This window comes from Pinus tabuliformis, chromosome Q (genome assembly GCF_031772625.1).
Source record: "Pinus tabuliformis cultivar Carrire ecotype Pingquan chromosome Q, CPIR1, whole genome shotgun sequence".
NCBI lineage: Eukaryota > Viridiplantae > Streptophyta > Pinopsida > Pinales > Pinaceae > Pinus > Pinus tabuliformis.
In genome coordinates this window covers 806943820-806953819 of record NC_142296.1, presented here as the reverse complement: position 1 = coordinate 806953819, position 10000 = coordinate 806943820, and the positions used below count along the sequence as shown (strand labels likewise).

Below are 10000 nucleotides of genomic sequence, written 5' to 3'. Positions count from 1 at the left end.
CAGCTGTTCCTCAAAATGGGTAAACAATCATATGGGGGTGAATGATCGGCCAAATGGAATGGAGGTGGCAGGTGAAAACACGACCAAGGCTTTTTATGGCTAATAAATTTACGATCACAATGGTTATTTACCAGGATAGGTTCATTTTTTATTTAACGAGCTTGAATGCGCCAAAACACTGCTCAATCTTGTGTTTATTTTTTAACGAGCATGAACTATGTACAAAAACTGCTCGGATCTTCGCTTTTCTATTTTTTAACGAGCATAAATTCCGCGGTAAAACTACTCGAATATACCAGTCATAAGATAAGAATGTCTCCTAAAAGATCCCATTTTTTATAGAGCTTGCGCCTTACCAAAGCTATGCTCACTCATCCTTTCTTTATGCAAGTTCGGAAACGGCTAATCCCAAAAACAGATAAATAACCGCTCTTAGCTTGCACTCCAAAAGGTTTGCATGCCCCCAGGTATAAAATACAATTTCAAGGCTGCCCCTCCTCTCCCCCACCTCTGCTTTTCTTTGGGTGTTCATAGCTACTTGTCGTCTTGCTAGTCTAATGTTAACGATACTTGTCTTCTCGTTATTTTTAACGGGTCTTATGCGGTACTTGTCTTCCCGTCGCCCAACTTTTAACAGATCTTTTGCAAGATCGCAAGAGAAAAACTACTTGCGACAAGAGAGCAGCTACTTGCGACAAGAGAATAACACTACTCAAAGACAAAACATATGTGTTATTGAGGGAGGCTTGCCTCCTTCTGGTTACCCAAAGATTGTCTTGTTAACTTCTTCAAACGAAAACATTTCCTCGGCACTGTCTACCGAAGTGGACAATGGTGAATGACCTTTGTCAAACAAGTAACCTTGACAAAAGAATCCTATTCTAGAACAACCCCTCTTCCAACCACGGACGGGGTACGGACTAGTCATATTCTCTCGCGGAAATTCTACCTTATACCCAAGGTTTCCTCTGCCCGAAGCAGACTAGGATGCATGCCCCCTGGGTTCCAGTCCCATCTTTCCGAATCACTCGCACTCATCGGGAAGGAGGACAGGGGGTGGAGACATTTCTTGAGTGAATATACCATTGAGGGTTGGTACGTGACTATTTGCGATGCGTGATCCCGGAAATGAAAGTTGATCTACGAGCTTGACCATTCTTCCTTCGTGTGGAAAACACATTACTCTAAAGAGTGAGGAGACTATAGCTCCCATGCAATATATATAGTCTCGTCCAAGGAGTAGGTTATAATCCAAGGGTCCTTGAACGACCATCACGTTCATTTGAACGGTCTTCCCTTTCAATGTAACAGGTACATTGGGGAGGATCCCTAATGGTCGACTGGTTCCTTTATCAAAACCTGAGAGATTTCTTATCTCAGGCAAAAGCGTCGGGGAACCCAGTGCTTTCCAAGCAATAGAGGAAAGGATACTCATAGATGCCCAATGATAGTGCCAGCCATTACCATTCTATAAATTTGGACTATGATTCTGAATGGTACATTGGCTGGCAACCGGGGTCTGCCTAGTTGGTTCCAATCAAAGGACACAACTAGGTTGCTTGGTGGTGGGACCGAATATACGGCCGGATATGACCCTGACGATGTTCCTTCCTGCGATAAAGGAATGGGCGCATTGCCCTGACGCTCATCAGAGTCTGTGTTGATGAAAAGAATCTGGATGGTGTCATCCTTATTCTCTTCAGTGAGGGTGTCATTTGAAGATGAATCTTCAGTGACAGTGTCATTTGAGAATGAAACCTCTGAAGGGAGAACCGGGTCAACTGCCATTTCGACCTTTAGACTTTCGTCTGGTCTGGATTCAGTAGGTTCATTTTCAACGAATGACGCTTCAGCTGACCACTTGAGCGGGTCAGCTATATTTTCAACCAACGAAGGACTTGGCACGAGTTTTTTGTATCCAGGAGGAAGTCTCAACGGTGAAACCGGGCGATCTTCCAAAACTCTCTTCGCTTCATCTAAGAAGGGACAATGGTGGATGGCGTGATCGCCTTCACACAGTCTGCAGGGGGATCTTGCTCCCCCTCTTTGTCTTGAACCTTCACTTTCGCTGGTTGACGGTAAGCATTCAACATGACTATCAGAGGTTGATGCTCCCGAATTGTGCAACCGAGGGGACCAGTCCCTTAGTATCTGGGGAATACAGGGACAATCTCTATGGAAGTGGTCTCCTTTACATATGACACATGGCGATTTAGGCCCGCTGTGCTGTGTGTGGGTTTTTGTCAGATGTCTTTTGCTTGCCCCCAGTCGCCTTAGGCTCCTTCTTCTTCTTCTCTCTCTTCTTCTTCTCCTTCTTCTCCATGGGAGCTTGGATTTTGCCGGCTCTACCTTGCGAAGATGGAGGATTGGATGAAGAGTTATAGGAAGTAGAAGGCTGGTGGGTAGCTCTAGACTAGTCTAACTGTTGACTCGATTGTTCAGGAACCATGGTGTTCTGAACCACATTGGTTGAGAATAGCCAAGTAGGCAAGCTAATTGTCAGTCCTGGAAGTGACAATGTGGCCATGTGGGGCGCATCAACTTCTCCCCAAGAGGAGAAAGGACTAGGATTTCCATCATGTGGAATTCCTTGGTTGGGGCGTTCCGTGTTCTCAACCTACAAATCAACGCAGGAATAGGAGGTGATTATGTTCCGCTTAAAATAAATTTTATAACGACGCTTTAGACACAACTTGCTTTTTCACTTTTTAAGAGTCGAGAAAAAGCTAAAGATGACTCTAGTCTCCTTCGATGTTTTAACGAGCCCGAAGTGACAAATGCTCAGATGGACTTTTTCAGTTATAGAGTTTGAAAAAGGCCAAAAGAAACTACTCTAGAGTTCTAGGCAGAGGGTGTGCCAAACTTTTCGCAAAACCACAGAATACGTTTTACGGTACGAGTGGTCGATCTTCGTGAATGCTGTGTTCACTGCATTGCGATCAGTAGGGCGGCCGACATGGTTTCCTATGGATAAAGGCTTTGTTCCTATAGGGGTCTCCCAATATATACTTGACGGTACGTGGGAGCACAAGTCCGTATTGATACTTATCGCTTCACTGTGGAGGAATCACCCAACCACTCAACGCTAAGATATCACGTTTAACGACGCCGGAACACGTCTCTAGCTTAGACCTCTATGTGTTTGCGTTATGTTTCAATGCGTTGTTATGTAAATTCAATTTATTTTAAGGTTGATCTTGTTTAGCAGTTTGCCTTTATGGATCACCACGAGATGTATGGTAACACTCCTAAATGCAGTCTAAGATGATAAGCAAGCTTTTCAATCTTTCAACTTTGAAAATCTTAACTACTGAGGGAAAAAAAAGACATCATCTTTTCACACAGATCGTAGAGCACACACTAATGCACTTTTTCCTAAATCGACATGCAAACTGTCATAATGCACATGCACAATGCAAGTATTTCTTTTCTCTTTCTTAATGTTGATGCAATACAAAAAGAAAGTTGTTGTATAACTTTGAATTCAATTTCAAGTGAAAGCAAACAAGCTTGTCCAAAATCAAAAGACACCTTAAGATTTACTTGTTTCGACACTAGAAACATATAAATTCAAACCATATGACGAAAGCAAAAGCTCAATCAGCTATGAACAACAAACAAACTAACTCTTAAGATCAAAACGACACTTTATCACAGGTCTAGATCTAAGAGGCCACAGCAAGACTAGTTCACTTTCGTTATGGGAAACTGCAAATGATACAAGAAATACACAAATAACAAACACAGTTTCTTTATACAACCGAGGCGGAATAGTGGCAAGGAAAGTTGGTTTCAGATAGGTACATTGACTGATAACAGGCAGCAAAAACAAGGGTGAAAACAGGGCAATAAACAGGAGGGAAACCCAGTAGCACTAGGCAAAACTGCTTCAGCGCAGGTGGTACACTGTCAGTTTGACATTCAGCACAGGTAGCCCCTTCGGGATCTGCGCTGAAATGTAGACTGCCTTCACAATGTCTGCAATGAAGATTCAAACTTTCGTTTTTCTCAGTTTCCGGGTCACAGATTGCTAAAAAATTCACAGTTTTTGGCCAAATCAGAAGCTATCAATCAAGTACACACTAAGGGATGAAAAGGAGGATGAAAAGCTATCACTAAGAGCTATTTAGGGTCCTTTTGGATCAGCTCTTCAAATCATAAACATGCCCAGAAACTGAGCTAGAGTAGCTGCCCTCTACTTTGCATTTGAAAGCTCCAAATGCAGTTCGATTCGGTACTCCCTGTGTTTATGAAATGAATAGCAAAAACACAAACAACCAACAAGATACGATCCCCAGTGGAGTCACCAATTTGTTGTTGGGAAAAGCAAAGCTATTCGAGATTACTTCTTTATGAGATGTAAGAGAGAGGAGGAAGAGATCCACTAACCGATGTCTTCCGCTAATGATTGATCCAATCTTCTCTCTTTGCTGCTTGCTCCCAGCTCCTTGCTCTTTCACTGGCCCAGCTACACCAAGATCCTGCAAAATCACAAGAAAAGGAAACTACAAGAAGCATACATTCATAATTGATTCAAGGATTAGAATAAATCAAATATACAAGCGTAACAATACACCATTGAGACACATGCATATAGAAGAACCTCAAATGCTTTATTAATGGAAGAAGTAAAGTTCAGGAAGTGATACAACCATAAAAGGCCCAATCCAGCATCACCTCCCAGCAGAAAGAAATCTCCTCTTCACCTCCTTCAAGCAAATCACCCAATAGTTCTATACTCAAACCAACAACACTTCCTTACATTCACCAGATTCCAGCCCCCCTAGACCTCATGAGAGAGCTCTATATATAGGAGTTTTGGAGAAAGGATGAGTCAGCTTGAGCTTGGCATGGAGCTGACTAGTGTCCTCTCCCACTTCAGTTATTCTTCGGTTCTTGAGTCCACTTGGAGGTTCTTGCTTCCACTTGGAGATCTAGACCCTCTTACTCATCACTAGGCGAATTCTCTGATCCAAGTGTCATTTTGGAAGCTTCCTGGGCATTGACACCTTGAGGAATGACTGTGCCACTTGGCCAAACTCACCCAGTGCAGGTAGCCTTCTTTGTAGTTAACATTCAACGTAGGTACACAGTGGAGCAGTTGACATTCAGCGCAGATGCTCAGTGGAGCAGTTGACATGATCCAGAATTAGCTTGTTTTTGAGTGTTTTCAGGTGGAGAACTGATATTCAGTGCTGTGGTTTGCTGACCTTGTTCCTCTAGGGGTAGGAACAACATGTTTAGGGACTTTGGATCCCTTAGATTATTGACATTTCATGCTTCATGCTGTAAGGCACAAAAATGTCTATAACAATACCAGTTCTGAGTCGACTGTTCAACGCCTAGGGAAAAGCCCCCAGCAGGGGGCATTCTATGCCTGTAGCCCAATCGGCACGCGATTGCCTGCCCTCGTCGCGAGAGCAGCTTGGGCAGACTGCCGACAGGCCACAAGTTGAGGGCGCAGACCCCTAGGCCCATCCCTCAGAGCCAATCCTTTTCCCAAAGTTACGGATCCGTTTTGCCGACTTCCCTTACCTACATTGTTCTATTGAGCAGAGGCTATTCACCTTGGAGACCTGATGCGGTTATGAGTACGACCGGGCATGAATGGTACTCGGTCCTCTAGATTTTCAAGGGCCGCCGAGGGCACACCGAACATCACAAGACGTGTGGTGCTCTTCCAGTTGTTGGACCCTATCTCCGGGTGAGACGATTCCAGGGTAGGAAAGCTGTTAAAAAGAAAAGATAACTCTTCCCGGGGCCCCCGATGATGTCTTTGGATTTCCTAATGTTGCCACCCGCTGCCATGTCCTGGTTCGGGAATATTAACCCGATTCCCTTTCGATGCTCATGCAGAGTGCACCCTTGATACAAGGCTTCCCCATCTCCTAGGATCGACTAACCCATGTCCAAGTGTTGTTCACATGGAACCTTTCCCCACTTCAGTCTTCAAAGTTCTCATTTGAATATTTGCTACTACCACCAAGATCTGCACCGGGGGCCGATCCACCCAAGCTCACACCCGAGGTTTCTCAACGACCCCCGTGTCCTCCTACTCATCGGAGCCAGGCAATTGCTCTGACGGTCGAGTATAGGTTGCGCGCTTCAGCGCCATCCATTTTCGGGGCTAGTTGATTCGGTAGGTGAGTTGTTACACACTCCTTTGCGGATTTCGACTTCCATGACCACCGTCCTACTATCTTAATCAACCAACACCCTTTGTGGGATCTAGGTTAGCGCGCAATTCAGCACCGTAACTCGACTTTCGGTTCATCCCGCATCACCAGTTCTGCTTACCAAAACTGACCCACTTGGAGCTCTCGATTCCACGGCGGGGCTCAATGGAGCAGTCGCACCCTCTTACCTATTTAAAGTTTGAGAATAGGGCGAGGGTGTTACGCCCCTGATGCCTCTAATCATTTGCTTTACCCGATAAAACTCGCGCGTGAGCTCCAACTATCTTGAGGGAAACTTCAGAGGAAATTAGCTACTAGATGGTTCGATTAGTCTTTCACCCCTATACCCAAGTCAGACGAATGATTTGCACATCAGTATCACTACGAGCCTCCACCAGAGTTTCCTCTGGCTTCGCCCTGCTCAGGCATAGTTCACTGTCTTTCGGGTCCCAATAGGTGTGCTCGCACTCGAACCCTTCACATAAGGTCAAGTTCGGTCGACGATGCACCCCCCCAGAGAGGGGATCTCGCCCGTCAGCTTCCTTTCGCCTCACAGGTTTTCAAACCCACCGACTCGCACACATGTTAGACTCCTTGGTCCGTGTTTCAAGACGGGTCGAATGGAAAGCCCGCCAACCAACACCACGAGCACGTAGGTGCACACAGCCCACCACAAGGGCACACGCTTCGTTCCTCGACCACCTCAGCGACAAACCGACAGGCAGTAATCCACCTACGCTTGTGACGATGCAGCAACCCGCGTTAGTTTGCACCTCAAGTTGAGCAGCGGACCAGCCTGAGCTGTTCCACATCCGACCGACATGCATCGACAGCCTCCATCCGCTTCCCTCCTAGCAATTTCAAGCACTCTTTAGCCTCTCCATCCTTTTCATCTTTCCCTCGTGGTACTTGTTCGCTATCGGTCTCTCGCTCGTATTTAGCCTTGGACGGAATTTGCCACCCAATTAGGGCTGCATTCCCAAACAACCCGACTCGCCGACAATGCCTCGTGATGCGGCAGGGTCCCAGGCCGACGGGGCTGTCACCCTCTCAGGCACCCCCTTCCAAGGGACTTGGCCCAGGTCCACCGCTGAGGACGCTTCTACAGACTACAATTCAGGCAGGGCCACCACCCGATTTTCATGCTGGACTCTTCCCATTTCGCTCGCTGCTACTAGGGGAATCCTTGTAAGTTTCTTTTCCTCCACTTAATTATATGCTTAAACTCAGCGGGTGTTTTCGCCTGAGCTGGGGTCGCAAAGTTGGAGCTAAATCCGCCCTACCCCATGGGAGGACAAGAGAGAGCAAAGCAAGTTCGAGCGATGCCACACAAAGCCCGCATCAGCTAACGCTGACTGCCCATCCAAGGGGACAAGATCACCGCTCGCTGATGCATGCCATGAAACATCACTTGACGTATTTCAGCCGACTGCACCGCACGGGGCATGGACGACCAGCTCCGCTGCTCCCTAGTATATTTCAAGGAGTGCATTTGAATGGGATGCGACGCCCAGACAGACGTGCCCTCGATCGAGGCCTCGGGCGCAAATTGCGTTCAGAAACTCGATGATTCACGGGATTCTGCAATTCACACTAAGTATCACATTTTTCTACGTTCTTCATCGTAACAAGAGCCGAGATATCCATTGCCGAGAGTCGTTTCCACGTGTATTACCGAAAAATTGGCCACAAAACTGAATAGGGGCCCCCCCACAACAAATTTAAGGCCAAGGGGCAAAAGGAGGAAAAACGCATGAGAGAAAGAGAAACAAAGGTGTCTAACCCCCTCACAGCGGGAGGCTCGAACAGAGGACAATCTCCCCCAGCCTCACGCCCTCGCAAAAAGGGGGTAAATGTGTGGAACAGCGATCGAGAAGGACTAGGGTGGCCACCCCGGGAGCTCGCACTGCTTTTAGCCCTTCCCCGACACTAGCCCGCAATGATTCCCCCTTTTCTCCGTAGAGTTAGGGACCGAAAGGAATGAAAGGGTAGAAAACAAAGCACAAAAATGGCACAAGCCTCCCAAAGCCCCGTGCCATTGGGAACTGAAGGGGGGAACTAAAGGGGACGACGATCAAGAAGGACTAGGGTGGCCACCCCGGGAGCTCGTACTGCGTTTCGTCCTTCCGGAACACCAATCCACAACAATCCCACCTTTTCTCCATAACGCTAGGGGCCACGAGGAAGAAGGGAAGAAAATAACAAGAGAGAAAGGGATATATCAACCATGGCTACCGGCTCACAAGGGGAGGCTTCAAATAGAGAACAAGCTTCCCCAACCCCGTGCCTTCACAAAAATGGAGGAACTGCAGGGGATGGTGATCGAGAAGGACTAGGGTGGCCACCCTGGGAACTCGCACTGCTTTTCGTCCTTCCTGAACACTAACCCACAACAATCCCTCCTTTTCTCCGTAAAGCTAGGGGTCGAAAGGAAGAAGGGAAGCAAACAACATGAAAGAAAGAGAGATATCAAACGCGTCCACCAGCTCATAGGGGGAGGCTCAAACAGAGAACAAGCTTCCCGACCCCTGTGCCTTCGCAAAAAGGGGGGAACTGCAGGGGACGGAGATCGAGAAGGACTAGGGTGGCCACCCTTGGAACTCGCACTGCTTTTCATCCTTCCTGAACACCAATCCACAACAATCCCACCTTTTCTCCGTAAAGCCAAGGGGCCAAAAGCAAGAAGGGAAGAAAACAACAGGAAAGCAAGAGATATCAAACGTGGCTATCGGCTCACAAGGGGAGGCTCAAACAGAGAACAAGCTTCCCAAACCCCGCGCCTTTGGAAAAGGGGGGAACTGCAGGGGACGATGATCGAGAAGGACTAGGGTGGCCACCCTGGGAACTTGCACTGCTTTTCATCCTTCCTGAACACCAATCCACAACAATCCCACCTCTCCTCCGTAAAGCTAGGGGCAAAAGGAAGAAGGGAAGAAAACAACACCAAAGAAACAAAGATCCCAAGAAAAGAGAGAAGCTCAACAGCGCACCGAGTAGATGTCCGCTAACCAAAAAGAAATCAAACAAGGAACCCAATCAAAAAAGCGTCCCACCTCTCCACACCCTCCCACATGCATTCAACACAACACCCTTTCCAGCTTTACAACATAGCAAACAACCAAGCAAATAAATCACAACCTAAAACTGACCAATAGAAAAGACAAGGGCCACGATGAGACCAGTGTCTGGAGCACGTCACTGAGAGGCACACAGCTCCCCAACCCAGCGGCACAAGGCTTCAAACGACAAATAGACCGCTGCCAATAACACAAACCCACCCCACTCTTGCACCCCTCCGTGTACAAAACACCCGACAACCTTTCCAGCGAGAGAGTCAACGGGGGTCAAATAATCAAACTCCAAAGAGGAGTTGTCACGGGCTGACGCTCAACGCTGGAGAAAGCCACGGGCCACAAATACATCGATGGTGCAAGGCCACTAGAGAGAGGGACATTCGCAAAGTGCACACCACACAAAAAACCCACAATCCAAAGGGAGGAACAAAGACATGACCCGCTACTTCTTTTTCCCTCAGAAGGGGAGTGGGTCACGAGAGGATGAGGAATTCCCTCGATGGCAAAGGCATGAGATAAGATTTCCACCCTCATGCCTGTCGGCGAGGAAAATTTCGATCTCGATGGAGCTCAGACCGAGGGATGGGTTTTTCATTACCTCGACACCCAACCCTTCCGTGAGGGCATGTCGAAGGAACGATCGGGAGGGACTAGGGTGGCAAGCCCAACGGGTTGAACCGCTCTTCATCCATCCCATACTTGACCGCACCCTGACAATCTCGCCTCACAGAAGGTTTGAGCTACCAGGCG

The 10000-nt window shown here is 47.5% G+C and overlaps 1 non-coding gene and 1 pseudogene across 1 annotated transcript; both read right to left on the bottom strand.

The window, feature by feature from the left end:
* Positions 1 to 5181: 5181 nt before the first annotated feature.
* LOC149222042 (25S ribosomal RNA) lies at positions 5182 to 7433 on the bottom strand (annotated as a pseudogene).
* Positions 7434 to 7680: 247 nt separating this feature from the next.
* Positions 7681 to 7834, bottom strand: LOC149222041 (5.8S ribosomal RNA). The gene has a single exon (XR_016249739.1). It is a non-coding gene; the product is annotated as a 5.8S ribosomal RNA (ribosomal RNA).
* Between the last annotated feature and the right edge of the window lie 2166 nt (positions 7835 to 10000).